This window comes from Lissotriton vulgaris, chromosome 12 (genome assembly GCF_964263255.1).
Source record: "Lissotriton vulgaris chromosome 12, aLisVul1.2, whole genome shotgun sequence".
Classification (NCBI taxonomy): Eukaryota; Metazoa; Chordata; class Amphibia; order Caudata; family Salamandridae; genus Lissotriton; species Lissotriton vulgaris.
In genome coordinates, this window is record NC_141700.1 from 433,137,750 (window position 1) to 433,155,886 (window position 18,137).

Below are 18,137 nucleotides of genomic sequence, written 5' to 3' on the forward strand. Positions count from 1 at the left end.
AGTTTAAAGATAGGCACTCGAAACATTTATAACATTTTGTAAGGATGAAATAACCACAGACTCTGGGTAGCTTCAAACTTTTATCTAATCATCATAATCATCATATGTCATGAGCAGAAGATTAAAAGCGATGAGGCTATCTAAAATCAAAATCATAAACAGCGTATAGCTATGAATAAGGTAGAGTATGGTAATCATTTAGGAACTTGAAATAAAGGGAAGGTAGAAACAAGGAACATGCTAATTTTAGATCACAGACTTTCACAATTTGATTAAAGGAGGGTAAAGAAAAGTGAACATACTAAACCCGAAGACTTTCGCAATTCAGATGGCAGTTTAAAGAAAACTAATTGTAATTCGAGATTTAAATTTAGCTCAATGAAGGAAAGGTAAGATTTGGAACATACTATTAAATTCAGCTTATCTCCTCAAAGGGAGGGTGAGAAAAGGAACATATACTATATAGAAACGATTTAGCATTGACTATAGGTGGGGAAAAAATGGGAACACACTAATAGACAGTAATACATGAAAATCTCATTTTATCAAGGGACGGGTAAAGAAATAGGAACACATGCAATTAGGCTTTGCAAATTCAGGATGAGGAGAGAAGAAATGCAAATTTATCTACAAACACCCACACAGACTTTATATTTACCTAGGATAGAATGAAAACCAACCCTGGCCACGGGTCAGTTAGAAAAGACGGGAAGAACCCCAAGAACTTAAGTGCCAGTAGGCGAGCAGGTGCAGCTCATGGACAATCAGGACAGGATAACCCAGAATTCGGATCAGGACCGGTTCACCAAAGGCTAAAATCAGCACCCGCAGCTTTGGTCGCAAAGCCGGCGCTACTCCCTCTCTGCAAGGAATCTGCCAAACCCCGATTGGGTTAAACTCTTTATCAGCAAAGTGCTTCGCCAGCACTTTTACTTCCCAAACCCCGATTGGGCTCTCGAACCTCCCAACAGAGTACTCTGCAGCTCTCTGTTTTCAGTCACCTATTGAGTGCGTTGAGTCAGTGACAGGTCAGCTATTCGGACAAGTCGGACAATTTTCGTAGCTAAACCTACGCTAGTTATACTGTTTTTCAGGTCAGCGTACCACCCCCCAATGTTGCAAGTGTAAGGATCCCCAATTTTGATTGGACAAAGGAGGAGGACAGGTCATCACACCACCTAAATCTTAGACTTTCTCAGACACTTTATGTAAATTCTGTTAATGCCCATTGAATTCCAGGTTCTCATGACATATGCCTTTGGTTAACAATGGTGAATATAACATTGAATACAATTGTAACGATTTCTAGTACAGTTCACCTTCTTCTCGCTAGGTCGCAGGGCGGGTTCCCAGGCACATCTTGGCTGTGGCTGCCAGCTGGCTGGGTTCCACTGCTGTGAAGTTCAATTTTCCTCCGCGGAGACATGCGCAAGAGGGACTTCCAAAATGGAGTAGTAAGCACCTCCCAGGCCTAAAGAATACGATACATGAAAAGTAAGAGGAAACAAATTAGAACACGGTAATAAATGCTTACACTCTATACCATGAATCTCTATACTGTACCCATTACTTCAATATAAACTATAGCATTAGGATTAAGCAGAACGAACAGCTTAGCGAAAGCACCTATGCAAGCTTCAAGCATGTGAGAACACAGAGCAGCCATCTTAGCTCTATTACACAAGTGCAAACAATTTCCCACCAAGGCATCGAATATGTCACGTCTCATGGGTATGACCGACGCATGCGCAGACTAAATTCCCGCGTAACAGCAGCCGTTCTGGGTTGCAAGCATATTAATAGACACATAAGCAAGCTTCTCTCGGACACCCAAAAATGTCGGACGAGGGGCTGATTAATAAGACAAACAGGTTGATTAGTTAGTTAACATTATTTTTGAGGTTCATGAGATCAAGCAAGTCGCTTCACGTGCAAATCCTTGCTCCATCAAACTTAGAACACAACAACGTTGATACACTAGGCAAAATACACTTACAAGATGGCTGTTGGTTTAGAGGTTATTTTTATTTTAAACTTATGGTCACCACAAGTAGGTAGCAGCATGCAATTTTTTGGAGCTATCTTGTTTTAGTTTTGAATATGCTTGCAGTAAACATTGTTGCCTTTGGCAATGCTTGTTTATCAATGATTGTATTTAAGCACTGTTTGCTAGTCAAGAATATCTATGTATGCCACATTAATTTTTTGCTTGAGTAAATCTGTTCTTGTACCTTCTGCTGTTTTTCTGAATTTGTTTTTTGTCTGCTCTAGGACTCTGCAAACCTTACCACTACTAAACAGTATTAATATGTTTGTGCTCACTCCTGTAAACAAGGTAAAATTGCCTTACATCCAATTGGCATATTTGATTTACATGTAAGTACCTAGTAAAGTGTTATACCATAGCTCCAAGGATGGTAAATTAAATGTTACAAGGGCCTGCAGCGCTGTTTGTGTCATCTACTTCAGTAGCCCTTCAAAACATGATTCAGGCCGTTGCAGCATGTGTGTGCAGTTTTAAAATGACCTTTCGTCCGGGCATAAAAAATCTTTTGCAAGGCCCAACCCTTCTTTTATAGTACATATAACTCACCCCTACGGAAGCCCCTAAACAGCCCATTGGGTAGGGTGAGTGCAGTTTAATTGGGAGAAGGTAGGAATGTCATGTTTGGTGTCTGAGGAATAGTTATGTAAAAAAAATGATTTTTAATTCCCAATTCTAAAAATGCTACTTTTAGAAAACTGCAAAAAGAACAATTTATGGGCAGAATGCAGAACAATGACATACATTCACCCCAGTACAGAGATCTGGGCCTAAATCTATCATTTTTTTTACTCACCATGCCATTCCACTTTGAAGCCAGATATATGCAAATTCGTCTTGACCCTGTGCCTATTGGCTATGTGCTTGCGGTGTCTAGAACCTAATCTACATCATTTGTATCTGCGAAAAATTAAAGGACATATGGAATACTTTATTAAAACCATCCTTTAACCAGCAAGGCATCAGCTCATGCAGGCAGGCGGTAATCCTGTGTATTAGTCTAACCTTAACACAGTTGAATTGTCGCCTGACAAAATTCCTTGATCGCACTGAACAAAGACTGAAGAACATATCCTTGCTAGTTAAAAACTAGCTTCACATGATGGTCCTGGGTGCTACTCTAGTAAGCTCATCAAAGTTACTTTAAAAACTTAAGCATAGCATCACAAGCACACCAACAGGCACAACTTGAAGCTGTCTTTGTTGCCCTGAAAAACCTGAGCGGCAAGAGAATCTCTTGGAGATAAAATATTAACCCACAGAGCAAAAACCTTGACAATGAATTTGGGGGACTGAATGCTTAATAGCATAACCCACATGAGATTGACTTTAAACCTGACTAAACATTAATTGCGTTTTTGTTATATACGGTTTCATGTACGACACACTGTGGATCATTTTAAACTGGTTAATTCTTTTGTAATAGTGAATTGTGTTTTGATTTTAATGACCATTTAATGTATGCAACGGTTTTAATTAATCACGCATGATAAAATTACCTTACCTTACCTGTGCCCATTGAGAGCATTTCAGCCTGAATTGCCAGGCCAGGTCCCACCTGGACTAGAACCAAGCATCCTAGGCCTGGTTTCGGGGCTTCACTCCTCATCAGCCAGGGTAGCTTGACTCCAGTGGCATGGAGCGCATGGGACCCATGTCTGGGCATACCCGTTCTACAAATGCAAAAAGAACAATTGATGGACAGAATGCAGAACAATGTCATACATTCACCCCAGTACAGAGATCTGGGCCTGTTGGACTTGGTGCTTTTTGGCGGGTTCACCCCTTAACTTTTTGCCTGTCTCCTAGCCTTTCCCTGTGTAGGGTTGGTGGTTTTAGGCCTCTAGGCACTTTATCACTGCTGTTCAGTGTAAAGTGCATGCGCTCTGGGTTACATGTAGCGAGATTGGCCTGCCCTCCCATAGAAATGCATGGGGGAATCCCTGATGAATGTGGGTCAGTGGTAAATCCTGATATGAGAGCGTAACGTGGTCAAGTCTGGTATGTGTGAAATGGTATTAATAAATGCTTCGCAATGGTGTGCACTGATTTATTGTAGTTACTTTAGAAATGCCAGTTTTAGAAGTTGGCATTTCTGTGTGCCATGGGTCTGCCTGCCTGAAGTGAATTGCATGTCTGGCTTTTGAGTGACAGGGGCTGGTGAGGTGTGGGTGGCTCCAGGAGGGGCAGGATGAGACAGCGCTAAGCTGAATGGGGCATCTACATTTTGAGTAGTCGGAGGAGTAGTCCCTGGCCCCTGAATAGGAGTGTGCCTGCCCTAGTGAATGCTGGCTCCGCTCCCCATGGTGTGTCTGATGATGAGCCCCAACCTAACAATAGGGAAGAGGAGCCTGGTAAACAGAGTGCTCCAAAACCAGTTGCATCTGGTTTCCCTAGCCCTGTGCTGTGACACAAAGGAAAATGACCTATAAATGTAGGGGCTGTGACCCCATGAACATTTTGTGCTTGTTCTTACTTTTGGGAGGACACCCTGCCAGGAGGAACTGCCGTGGGACCCAGCTGCTGTTTCCTGGGGGTCCCTGCGTGCTGGCCTACCTGGCTGAGCTTTGCTGGGGTTTCCCCAGCACCAAGGACTCTCCCTTTTTGCCTTGGCAAGGAATTTGTGGCTTCTAGCACCTGGGAGCGCTGTTATTTACATTTCTCCAGGGGAGATAGGAGCACGGGGCTTGGCAGTGCTAAGCTGCGATCCTCCCCAAGGGAATCCCGAAGTGGGGATTCCCCCAAGGGCGTGGGAAGAGTGGGTGCCCATCCTGCATTTGGCTGTGCCGGAGTCTACCCTGTGTTGTACATTTGTAAAGCATTCATTTTCATTTACTCACCAGGAGCCCACCCCACATTTTATTGCCAAGAAGTCACCGCCGCGGGCCCGGGAGCCTCGCAAGAACTGTTTTCTTGTACCCGCCTACGTCAGGGACCAGCCGCGTTGGGATTGGCCCAAGTGTTGCAGGTTGCCAGGCAACAGGAGACTCTCCCTAACGGAGCTGCGCTGCTTCTCTATGAAGCTCCAAGCGTCTCCTGGCAACCCGGGCTTCTCCCCGCTCTACAGCCGAAGATCACAGTGCACCCGAGAGCTGGTGAGCATGACCGGAGCAGGAAGCTGCCTCCCGGAGACCTGCAGGGCCAGCCAAATCCCCCGCTGCATCTAAGAAGGTAACCAGCTCTGGTCTTGAACCCAGAGCCCCCATAAAGGGGGGGATTGAATTGATGGTGCTAGAACTCGCTGCTTGCGGCCCGTGCATTAACTGAAGGGGGTGATTGCAAGGGTAGCCCAGTCTGTGCTACCATGAAGGCCATACTGCAGGAAACATCCTCCTGGTGATATTAAGGCAGAGGGGGAAATATTTGAAGACGGTGTCTTTTCTGTGACCGGCACGTGCACATGCTTTTGGGGACACAAAGGTGCTTTCCCAGCTGTGGAATTAATGCCTGAAACCGCATTTGGGGGCATACTTTTTCCTTTCACAGATCGTAGAGCTAGCAGGCTCTTGGGGGAAAGTGTCCCAACCGTAAGAGCACGGTGTGCAGGTGTTTTGGACAATTGAGTAGCGCCACATGATCTTGAGTCCCGGGGGGGCTCACCTTGGTCCCAGTTGCACTGCAGGAGTGGGCAGCTGCAACGTGGGGCCAGAGTTTCTTAGGATCCCAAGTGGGGCTTCAGGAGGCACAGTAGTGCCAGCCCCGTCCTTTTCATTGGGGGTGATCCAGGGCTCCAACTAAAGTACTTTATAAATGATCTCACAATCCACTACCACACTTACCAATCAATACCAGGTCCATAAGAAACAATAGAGCAGCTGAATCATGAGGTGAATGGATCAAATATGTTGATTTTAATGCTAGCTACAATAAACAAGACCAGCTTGTCATTTTAAAAGTTTATTTTAAAATTCATAATTGGATAATCTTTATTAACTCTCTTTATTAGAATCAAACATTTAGTTTTATTAATTCTGTTAAATGCATTAAACATTGGCACAAAGATAACTGTCAATTCAGCATTGCCCAAAATAATGAATCAAGAAAAACATAAATCTTATTCTCTAAGTTAGCTTTCTGACCTGAAAGGGAAACAAATTAATAAACAGTAGAATGCTTACAGTCCATAGGAAATCGGACAGCACTTCGCCCTCAGGAAACAGTCAGCCCCAATCCCTTCAAGAGGGCCAAATTTTATATCATTTTTGCTCTCAAATTTAACTAAATGTAGTTCTTTTTAAAAGTTCAGCACTCTGATTGGTTGATGGCTGTCAGGCCACCAAAATCACTCCTTCCAGAGAGAAACGTCAGTGCATTATTGTTCATTCTCATGGAGTGACAACAACTTCCGAGCAAATCACAACATTTTAAAAGTTGCCTGTCTGACTTCCACCAAAGCTCGGCAAAATCATGCCTGTCACTTCCTCGGCCTTGTAAAAAGAACATCCAGAGCAGTTCGTGAAAAAGTCTTTGTCAGAGCCACAGTCTTTTTCAAAGGTTATATGAAAACAAAGTTCCATGGAAAGTTTCCAAGATGACTGCACTTGGCTCCAACTCTGCTCACGTACAGGCCGACCAACTTTTCTTCAGAAACAGAGACCAGGCCTCAAACCACTCTCGGGCTAGTATTTAAACAAACACAAAAAGAGTGATTAATTCAGGTAAAGAAACCCCTTCTGTACCACCCAACCCTTGCTAATTATTAATTAACCCACTAATAAAAGACATCTAGCAAAAGCAAACAAATAAAGCAGCACATAAAATATCTACCATTCTTCATGTAATCCAGCTTTATGTTTCTGAAAGAGTAAAAAGATGATTAAATGATACACAGACAGACAAACACAACATAGGACAAACATGTAAGCACATATAAAAAGCACATGCCATGAATAATCAGCCGCATATTAATAGTGACAAAGACAATAGAACAAACATGACAAACAAAACAATATTAATCATGTGTTACAAAACAGACTTGCAAATGCAACAAGAGCACATGTTATTATTTCCCGCGTGTTCATGTGTGGTGCAAACTTAATCTAGGTTGAATTAATTAAACAAGTCATGCAACAATACATTAATTAATTAGTTCATGTTATGGGAGATTAAATCCACGTGTCAGAATAAAATATTTTCTGAAGCTCGCTTCATCAACTCCCTCATCTGGTGATTTTAAAATCACCAAACAACACCCAAAAATTTCAGAATTTTTCACCCATTTTGGAGACAACACACATTGGATTCTCTCGATATTAGTTTCCCTAAACCCCTGTTTCAGCTGTCTGATCATCTCTTTCAAACTGAACCCTTCGCATTTCCTCTAACTCATATTCCTTTTCTTGTTCCTTTCTGAGTTTAAAAATCCTTCTCTTTTCTTTCTGATGCTTCCTCCTCTTGTGGATCAAACAACTAATTTTTAGCAGCATTATCACTATAATAATGACAATCACTGGATAGAGCACTTTGCCAATAATTGAACTACCAAGTTCAGAAAACCATTCTTTAATAGCCTCCATTCTCTTTCCAATTTTCTCAGTAAAAGTTTCCTCCTCCATAGGTTCTATTTCTTCATGAAAATGTGTGATGTTTTTAACAAGTAACTCTATATCCCGACTTTTGTCAGGTATATCAGTACAGCAATGTTGGACATGCAAGACCCCACAGACTCCACCCTCTTTTGCAAGCAGAATGTCTAAAGCAAGACGATTCTGCATAACCATACTTCTGGTAGCAATAAGTTCTGTGCTAACCAATTGAAAACCACTTGCAGTATCAGTTGACAACCTATCTACAATTGTGGAAACTTTTCTGATTTTAATTGCATTCATTGTAATTCCCACCATAGGAATAACAGCACCAAAGATGTCTCCCAAAATTTCTGAGAAACTTTCTCTTTTGTATCTATTCAGATTTAGATGTTCACCAAATTCAAAAGTATCCTTTTCATTTTTGTCAACATGATAAATTTTTGGAAAGACCAGGCCGAGATAACATGTCCCGTACCAGTGGTCTGAAAGCCTAAAATATGCTTTATTGCCACAGATAAAATAAATCCCAGGGAAAATTGGATCCTTGCCACCTTTAAATCCCCATCCCCCAGAGATACGATATGTATCCTCACATTGACTAGCACCCACAAAATAATTATCATACAGTGTGTTATCTCTTCTGATACAAAATTTACCACTAACTGGTTCGTCTATATTAATTGCAGCATTAGTATTAACACCATTTAATTTTGCGTCCTCCATCTGCCAGTACTTAGATTTAGCATGTTTTAGCATTTCATTTCTTTTATAAACAGACCTTCTCTCCTCAACCATGTTTAGGAAAGTCTTTTCGTCAGCTCTCATTTTGCACGTTGAATTATTTCTATAAGCATACTCGTAGTTGAGTTCATTAGTAACTAAAAAGAATTCCCTCATCTGCTTCGCAGGCCAAACTTTGTTTAAGCTATTTACAACTTTGAGATTTGCAAAAACCTCATCAAAGTCTGAGTAATAATACTCCAGACGACCAGTTTCATAAAACAGGCTAGCAATCACACTACAAGTAATGCCATAAGTGAGAGGTAACATATTATAAGTCACCCCCTCTGAAACAGAAGCAGGTAATTTTACGCAGACATAGCAATCCTTAACATTCATTACTTTGACATATTCAGACAAAAGCCTTGAAAATGAATTGCTTGAGAAATCTCCAATAGATCTATCTTGATGAGACTCTGGATCATGATTAATAACTCTGCTAGTCTTGTCAGCATGTTTCTCATGTTTAGGCTCTACTTTACTTGTTATATTAGTCTTGGATGTTTGCTTATTAACATCAAAAGGATAGACCACAGCTAAAATTAACCATAGTAAAATTAATAATATCACACAAATTGAAGTCATTTTACAGCATCTCTTAAAAATTGAACACCTAGAAGTATCTGATATAGGCATTTCTAAATTCAAAAACAAAAATTTTAAATTCAAGTGTAAGTAACTAAACTAACAATATTATATCCCCTCTTTTATATTTTTTCTTTTTTTAGAATAAAACCCTAAACAGATTTTCTTCGACCTTGTGTCACATAAATATGTGCTCTCCAACTAAACACAATTTCTTCGACCTAAAGTCACCTAACAAGTTTTCTTCAGCCTTATGCCAGGAAATAAAAAGTTACCTAACAAATTTTCTTCAGCCTTATGCCAGGAAATAAATCCTTATCTAATTTCTAACAATTTCAATCCTTGTCACTGATTTCTAAATCTTCCTGATTGCTACTTTCCACCTAAACAATTGGTGGAATAATAATATAGGTCCACTCTGGGGACTTATATTTCTGATTTGGCCTAATTACTCTTTTTGTCTTTCGAGACATAACCTCTATTTTCTTGTTATCGTTCTCGTTTTTCTTTTCAAGTTCACTTCCCTGACTAGAAACCTCGTTGATTTGATTTTTTGACTCCTTCACTAGTTTGAATTTCAAATTGTCTTCAGGCCAAATGTCTCCTTTTCTCAAGACTTTTTTCTTTGGCACACATTCGTTACATTCAGATTTCCAAGCTCTTTTCCTGAATTTTCTTATTTCAGATTCTTCATCACTTTCATCAGTATCAGAGACTTCAAATCTGTACCTAGGATCTTCTTTACTCGGCAGCTTCACTCCATTCGAAACAATACCTTTACTGGTACTTGGTACTTCTTCTTCTTCTTCTTCAGGAATCACCTTCAGCTTCCCAGTCTCAAGCTTTTTGCTCTTAATCACAGAGTTACTTTTTTGCCTTTCAATACTCTGGCTCAGATTTTCGTCTCGCTCAGAATTTTCTGCTTCTTCTGAATCTCTCTTTTCTTTTAGAGACTCTTCTTCAAGCAGATCATCATCATCAACACCTCGATTTCCAGTTTTGATATTCAGATCTTCTTTATTCAAGTTCTGACTCTCATCTAGATTCTCTTGATGCTGATTTTCTTGTTGATCATCAGAATCAGGATCTTCTGGGTCTCCTTCTGAATCTGAATCAGCTGTTGTGTCACTGTCTTCATCAGGATTTTCAGGAGGTGGCACACGAATTGTGTGGCTTGGATGAATCCACCTTTTCAGCCCTTTGCACTTGATTGCATTTGTTGTAACTAAAATAACTTGTCTTGCTTTCTGCCACCTTGAGACTAAACAGTTTCTTCTTCGATGAACTTTGGTCCTTACCCAGTCTCCAGGTAACAAATCATGGGCTTGTACTTTCTCCTTTGAGATTACATCTGTTCCCACTTGATGAAATATAGAATTCACTACATCAGACAGGTTTTGGCAATATTCATTAATACTCATTAGTTTGCCAACTGGAACAAATGCTTGTCTCATTACTCTACCCATCACTATATCGTGTGGGCTAAGACCTGTCTTTTTGTCTGGAATGCTTCTCATTGACATTAGAACAAGTGGAAGTGCATCTGTCCACTTTACTCCTGTGCATCACACATTTTTGAAATCCTATTTTTAATAGTTCCATTAATTTGTTCAACAACACCTGATGCTTCTGGTCTATATGCACAATGCAGCTTCTGTTGAATATTTAAAGCTTCACAAACCAATTTCATCAATCTGTTTTCAAAATGAGTTCCACGATCACTTTCAATGGTGACTGGAAATCCATACCTAGGTATGATCTCCCTAAGAAGTAATTTTGCCACAGTAACTGAGTCACTGTGACGGGTTGGGAAAGCTTCCACCCATCTTGAAAACAGACAAACAAATACCAAAACATATCTTAGTCTGTTATGCATCGGCATCTCAATGAAATCCATTTGTAATCTGGTAAAAGGACCACCCTCCCGTCCTATGGTTCCCAGGCTTACAACAATTTTTCTGTTGGGATTCATCTGTTGGCAGGTCAAACATCTTTGGCAAAGTGACTCCGCAATTGTTCTAAACTTTGTATTAAACCATGTTTCTCTAAATAATTTAACCATGGAATCTCTTCCTAAATGTCCTGGACCATGACACATCCGTGCCATATCAGCAATCATGCTGTCCGGCATTACAGGCCTTCCATCTTTGTGAACCCAAATTCCATCTTCCTCTCTTGGTCTGCAATCATTTTTTAACCATGTGTTTTTCTCTTCCTCACTTGCCTCATCTTGTAAGTTTTTTACTTCCTGCCATGATTCAACTACAGAAATTAGCATGAGAGAATTCATTGTGTGACTTTCGTCTTTTTCCCGATTGATTGAGTAATTGTTTTTAACACAGTACTTTGCCATCTCATCTGCAAATGCGTTTCCTTTGGTGATGTAATCATCACCTTTATTATGAGCTGTACATTTTACTACAGCAATTTGTTCTGGTAACTGAATGCCATTAATCAATCTCTTGATCAATTTCGCATTTCTTATCGGTGTTCCTGCAGAAGTTAAATAACCTCTTTGGGACCACAGTTGTCCATAATCATGAACAACACCATAACCATATTGACTATCAGTCACTATGGTTACTCTTTTGCCTGTTGCTTTTTCACATGCTCGAATTAAACGAATCAACTCTGCAATTTGTGCAGAATGAATTCCATTCAGAGGTGAACCTTCAACAACATCTGAGACTGTGCACACTGAGTATGCTGCTCTCAGAATCCCTTCATCATTTCTCAAACAAGATCCATCTACAAAATAGATTATGTCTGATTCAGGTAATGGAACATCTTTTATGTCCTGTCTTGGTTTTGTGCAGTAATCTACAACATCCAGGCATTCATGATCAATGTCATTTTCATTACTTACCTCAGTAATAACTCCATCAGGTAATAATGTGGAAGGGTTTAAGTTCACACACCTTACAATTGACACATTGTCTCAACCCAATATTGTTTTTTCATATTTTGTCAGTCTGCTACTTGTCAGATGTTGAGTCCTGCTTCTGGTAAGGAGAATTTCAACTGAATGAGGTACATATACTTTTACAGGAAATCCCATAATGATACCCTCACTTTGCTCAAGACTTACACTTGTTGCGGCCACTGCTTTTAAGCAACCTGGCAAAGCTTTTGCAACAGGATCCAGAACAGCTGAGAAATATGCAATTGGTTTTCTCAACTTCCCATGCCTCTGAATTAGCACTGACAATGCACAACCTTCTCTTTCACTGCAGTAGAGTTCAAATTCTTTCTCATAATCTGGCATTCCCAGAGCAGGAGCTTCACATAAGCTCTTTTTTAACTGCTCAAAAGCTTCCAGTTCAATTTTTGACAGATTAATTGGATCTTTTATATCAGCTTTTGTTAGTCTCTGAAGTGGTTTTGCAATTACTAAAAACCCACTAATCCATTGTCGACAGTAACCAACCATTCCCAGAAACATTCTCACCTGTCTTTGTGTTGTCGGTGGTTGTATTGCTCGAATCATTTTGATTCTCTCAACTGTCACTTTTCTCGTTCCTTTTGCAATTCTGTGACCAAGATATTTCACTTCTTGTTTACAAAACTGCAATTTTGCTGGTGACACTTTATGTCCCTCATCTGCCAAACGATTTAACAGGGTAATGGTATCAGTAACACAATTTTCTCGTGTTTTGGCTGCCACAAGCAAATCATCAATGTACTGCACCAATGTGGAATTACCAGGCAATACTAGATCTTCTAGGGATTTCTTTAACAATTGATTAAAGATAGATGGACTCTCAGTATACCCTTGAGGGATACGACACCATGCTAGGATCCTATTTTGGAACCTGAAAGCAAAAATTTGCTGGCTTTCTGGATGTAATGGAACTGTAAAGAAGGCATTGCACAGGTCAATGACCGTGTACCATTCTGCGTCATGTGGAATCTGGTAAAGAATTACTGCAGGGTTTGGAACAATGGGACAACATGGAACAACAATCTGAATAATTTTTCTCAAATCCTGAACAATTCTGTATGTTCCATTCTGCTTTTTAACCCCTTGCATGCTGATGACGAACCCCAGCCGTCATGCACTACAGTGCTCGTGTGCTGATGACGGCTGGGGTTCGTCATGGCCCGCCCCTGTTCATTTGTTTACATCACAGGGGCGGAAACGGGCCAGCAGTGAAGGGGTTAATACCCATAATTGGTGAATTACATGGGCTGCTTTACATTTCCTTTAACACACCTTGACTTATGAATTTTTCAATTACTGGAATGACACCCTCAATTGTCTCAGCTTTCATTTTATATTGAGGAACATTTGGAAAATCTATTCCCTGCTTAACAGTGATTTTTACTGGATCTATGATTTTCATGAGACCCATATCATTACCTGTTAGGTCCCAAATTGCTGGATTAACTGGCTTTTTAAGTTCTTCTGGCAAGTCATTTTTATCAAACACCGGAAACAGTAATGTTTTTTCCTCATCAACCATAAGCATAGTCAATTTATAAAGCCCATCTTCTTCTGCAGTTTGCATTTCAATGCCTTCTGGTGAGCAATATATCTTGCAATTCATTTTGCATAATATATCACGACCCAACAGATTCACAGGACTGCTGTCACAAACTAGAAATCTGTGCTTATCTTTGTAGTTGCCAATTTCTACTTTTACTGGTTCTGTTAGACTTGTTTTAATTTGCTGGTTGGCTACACCTACAACTTGGATAGACTCACCAGAGAGAGGAAGGTTTTCTATTTCTGCTGATCTAACAGTAGAACGGGTAGCACCTGTATCCACAAGGAAGGTAACATCTAAATCATTAACTTTACCATTCACAAATGGACCAGACTGATCTACCTCAAGAGTGGGTCCAAGCACACACTCTTCTTCCTCTCTCAGGCACCGTCATGAGTAATCCTCTGATGAATCACTCTCCTCTTTGTCTTTTAACCAAAATTGAGAAGCATTTGACATGTTAACTTTTGACACATTTGTAACCGAATTACTTCCACAGAAACCTGTTTCAGGAGAAAATCTCTGTGTGTTAGCACTACCAGGGAATGGTGCTTGTGGTATCTGACTCTGCTGAATTTGATTCTGCTGTACCTGATTCTGCTGCTGAAACTGGCTTTGCTGTGTCTGGCTCTGCTGATTCGCTATCTGTCGCTGTAGCTGTCGCTGCTGACTTAACTCATTCAGCTGCTGTTGTAGCTGTTGCTGTTGCTGCAAATTTAACTCACACTGCACATGTGGATTCAATGAATTATTTTTAAAATTTCTGGACGGGTTTTTACACTCTCGTTTCCAGTGTCCAATTTTGCCACAATTAAAACATGGGAGCTTTTGTTTCAGCTCTTCAACATTTACATTAAATTTTGGCTTATTGTTATTAAAATTACCCTTGAACTTTCCCTGTTGCATAGAGCCTAACTGTTGTTGTTGTTGCTGCTCAGCTACTTTCACTTGTGCCCACAATCGCTTTCTCCTTGAGATTCTTTTGCCTTGCGTCTATCTCACCATTGCAATATTTTGCTTTTCTCAGGATGTCATCAACTTAAAGTGCTTGCCAACAAACAATTCCATTTCTAATCATGTCACCAATTTCAGGTCTCAGGCCATATACAAATCTGTATATAAAATGGCTCATGTCTTTCTCGCTTAATTTTTCATAGCCACTGTACTGTTTAAAAACTAACAGTAACCTTTCATAAAATGAATGAACTGATTCTTTTGGTTCCTGGTTTGTTCTGTCTATTTTAACCCAGTCCACTTCTTTTGAGGGAATTTTTGCTTTCAGCCAATAAATTACTTTATTATAAAGATCCATGACATCTTTTAATGGGGCACCTGTAATTTTTCCTCGGGCAGGTTCTTCTTTTGGCCAATCCACAGAAATCTTGCATTCTGTCCAAAGATCTGATGGGACAACAATGTGAAAGAATCCATCTAGATCAATCCACAGAACTTTTGACACTTTTATAAATCTGTCTACCTGTAAATACCACTCAACTGGTTTTTCCCTTAAACGTGGAAAATCATTAGTAAACAGGAGAATATCCTGTCTGGGCCAAGGAACATGCACATACCCTCCTCCAGCTATTTCTCTCATTGGAAATTCAGAAACTACATCATTTCTTAGTCTTTTATCCTGTTCTTTCTTTGACCATTTTATTCTCCATTTACCTAATTCACCTAATTTTCTGAGAAAACGTATTAATTCTCTTATGTGTGTTATTCTTCCAGCAGCATTTAGATTGTCAATGTCCCTCTCAGAGAAATCCACCCTGTAATGTTTCTGTAAATGTTTCTGTTTGCTCAAATCAATTTCTAACTCAGCAGCCATTTCTTCCAGTTGTTCATACCTGTTTTTAGTTTTCAACTGAATACTTTTGCAAATAAATAATAATTCATCATCCTGATACAATTTCAAAGTGTCAGTACCAATTGTGCCAATGATTAATTCTTCCAGATCAGCTTTTAATTTAGCTACATCAAGCTTTTTATAATCAGGAGGTTCAGGGGACAATCCATTTTGAGATAATTCTGTTCTGTTTAAACTTTTCTCTGACAAACCTGAATCTGAATCTGCCACAGTTGGTGTTTGCGAACTTGACAAACTTCCATGTAATGTTAAATTTGGCATCATAGATTTTTCTCTATGTATCTCTGAAAGTTCTGAATAAAAATTTTCAGCAACCTTTTGAATTTATGCATTTAATGGAACTGTTAAAGCTGTTTGTCTATTATCTCCTTGATCAAAAACTGGTACAACAGGACCAATAGTTACTGGTACTGTCACTGCTTCCATGCCTTTTGTCAATTGTTGAATTAAATCTTGCTTTGCTTTATTGTAACTAGAAATTTCTTGATCAGCAGGTAATCTTTCTTGATTTCTCACAAAATTATTTTCTTGTTGAGGAACTCTGCTTTCTCTAGGTTTACTACAATTATTTACTGAACCTACCCTTTCAGGTAATTTTAAAAATCTGGGAGAACCTTCTTCAGCTTCTCTAGGAGGTGCACTTGGAGAAGTTCCTGTAGAAACTCTCGGGGTAGATTGAGAACCTGCTTGATAAGGTGGCGGTTTGGGTTTAGTAGCATAAATATCTTCTAAAACCGCATCATCTAATTCCTCATCAATTCTCCTTCCAGCTGTCTTTTGTTCTAAATCCTCCGTAATCATTATTCTTACTGGATACAGACCATCATACATGTCTGCCTTTCTCCAGCGTCTCACTTTATCTTCATGTGTTTCTCTATTTAAGATGTATTTAGAATGTCTAGGTGTCGGGAATTTGCTCTCACGCTCAAGTTCCATCATCTCAACCTTCCATTCAACTAATGCCTCAAATTGTGTAGGTCTTGGCTTCGGGACAAGATCCATCATTTTTCCTCTCAGATTTTGTAAAACTTTCAAATTAAATGACCCATCTTCTGGCCAGGCTAGTACGCCATCATTTCTGGTATAATGCATCCAGTTATTAAACCAAATTACAGTATGATAACCATATTCGCCTTCCATATAGGCTGCGGGTGTTTTGTACTTATGAAGTAATTTAGCACCACATGTTTCAATTTTCTTATCAGGTTTAAAATAATTTTTCACCTTCTGAAACCATGAAGGCTTTTTCTCATAATCATTCCAATAACTCATGTTTGTGACACAATGCTGTGCTGTTGAGGATGTCACTTATTGTTCCTAATGACTTTTGTTGCTGCTATAACTTTATTTGCAACTCTAATGACAGCTGCTAGTTATCTGCTTTTTACCTAATATTGCCAGTGTCCTTGCTCTAGTCACCTCTGTTGCTGGTATCCTAACCAGGGTGGCTGCTGTGATATTCAATACTTTATAGCTGTAGTCAATTCCAAAAACGAAGCTCTGGGCACTACTAGCGCAGGAAATCAAACACTCGGCAGAAGTAAACAATGATTATCAGCACAACAAATGCCTGAGCCAATCAGCGCGCTGCCACAACGCTCAGCCAACCACAGTGTCCACTCGAGCCTCAACCAATCCGGTCGCAGCTCTTCCCGTGACACTGCAGCACTCAGTTTAATCAGTGCGCGGCTCCTCAATAACACGACCTGATAATGTGAGAACCCCCACAATTAGAAGCACATTTCCCTCACGCTAGCACCAAACCCAAGCAAACAATCTCAACATACACGAAGGCCTTGCCCAATGAAAGCGCAGCCACTCGCCCAATCAGAGCGCGGCTTTGGTATGATGTGACGGCGTCTCCTCCAATGACAGCGCGGCGGCTGTGACGTAGACAGCCGCTGCGGCTGGCAGCTCTCCCCTTACGCTCTCCTCACTCAGTAAACGGTCCCTCCCTGCAAATTGAGCTGAGCTCACAATGCAACACGCATCCAGCTGACACTGAACGCGTATCAGCTGTAGCGAGGAATGAAATGAAACGAGGACAAATATAAACAATTTAGCAGGCTGTAACGTGCATTCAGCCAATCACAGCACCTGCAAATGCCTTGGCCAATTACAGCACGGCGCTCCAGCCAATCAGAGCACTGCTCTCGCGAGCTCAGCCAATCACAGCACGGCTGTAGCTTATAACATTGCTGCTGCTGCAGTCCCTCTCTCCCTTCGTGCACTCAGCCCCTCGTTTAAAATATAATCCTTACACAGCGCACAACTCGCCACAGATATTAGCTGTAACACATTTCAACAGCGCAATTGTAGCGGGGACTTTGTTTTATATTCGAGTGTCTTCTCGTTATGTACTAGAGGAAATCAGTTCATGCAAACAGCTGATTCACCAGGACGTGCAATTATTTCCAAAACGGGGATGCTTGGAAAACACAAATAATTCAACAGGCAGTGGTGACGCGCATCAGCCAATCACGCGCCACCCCTCCAAAGCACTACAGCGAATCACAGCTCTGCTTTGCTATGACGCTAGGGACGCCTGAACCAATCAGAGTGCGGCAGCTCTGACGCACACACCAGCTGCGGCTCCAGGCTCTCCTCACATGTTCTTGCTCCTAAAAATAGCCCCTCTTTCACAATTTCGATCGGGACACTTTGAAATACAATTTAAATAGCGCGCAATACTTTTAAGTGTATTTAAATAACGCGCAACGCTTTACAATACTTTATAATAGCGCATTCTTTACCCTGAAGGCTCGAAAAACACTTTCCAATTACTATTTAAACGCAATTAATAACTACACAAAACAAACCATCTGCCTGCTTCTCTAACAAAGAGA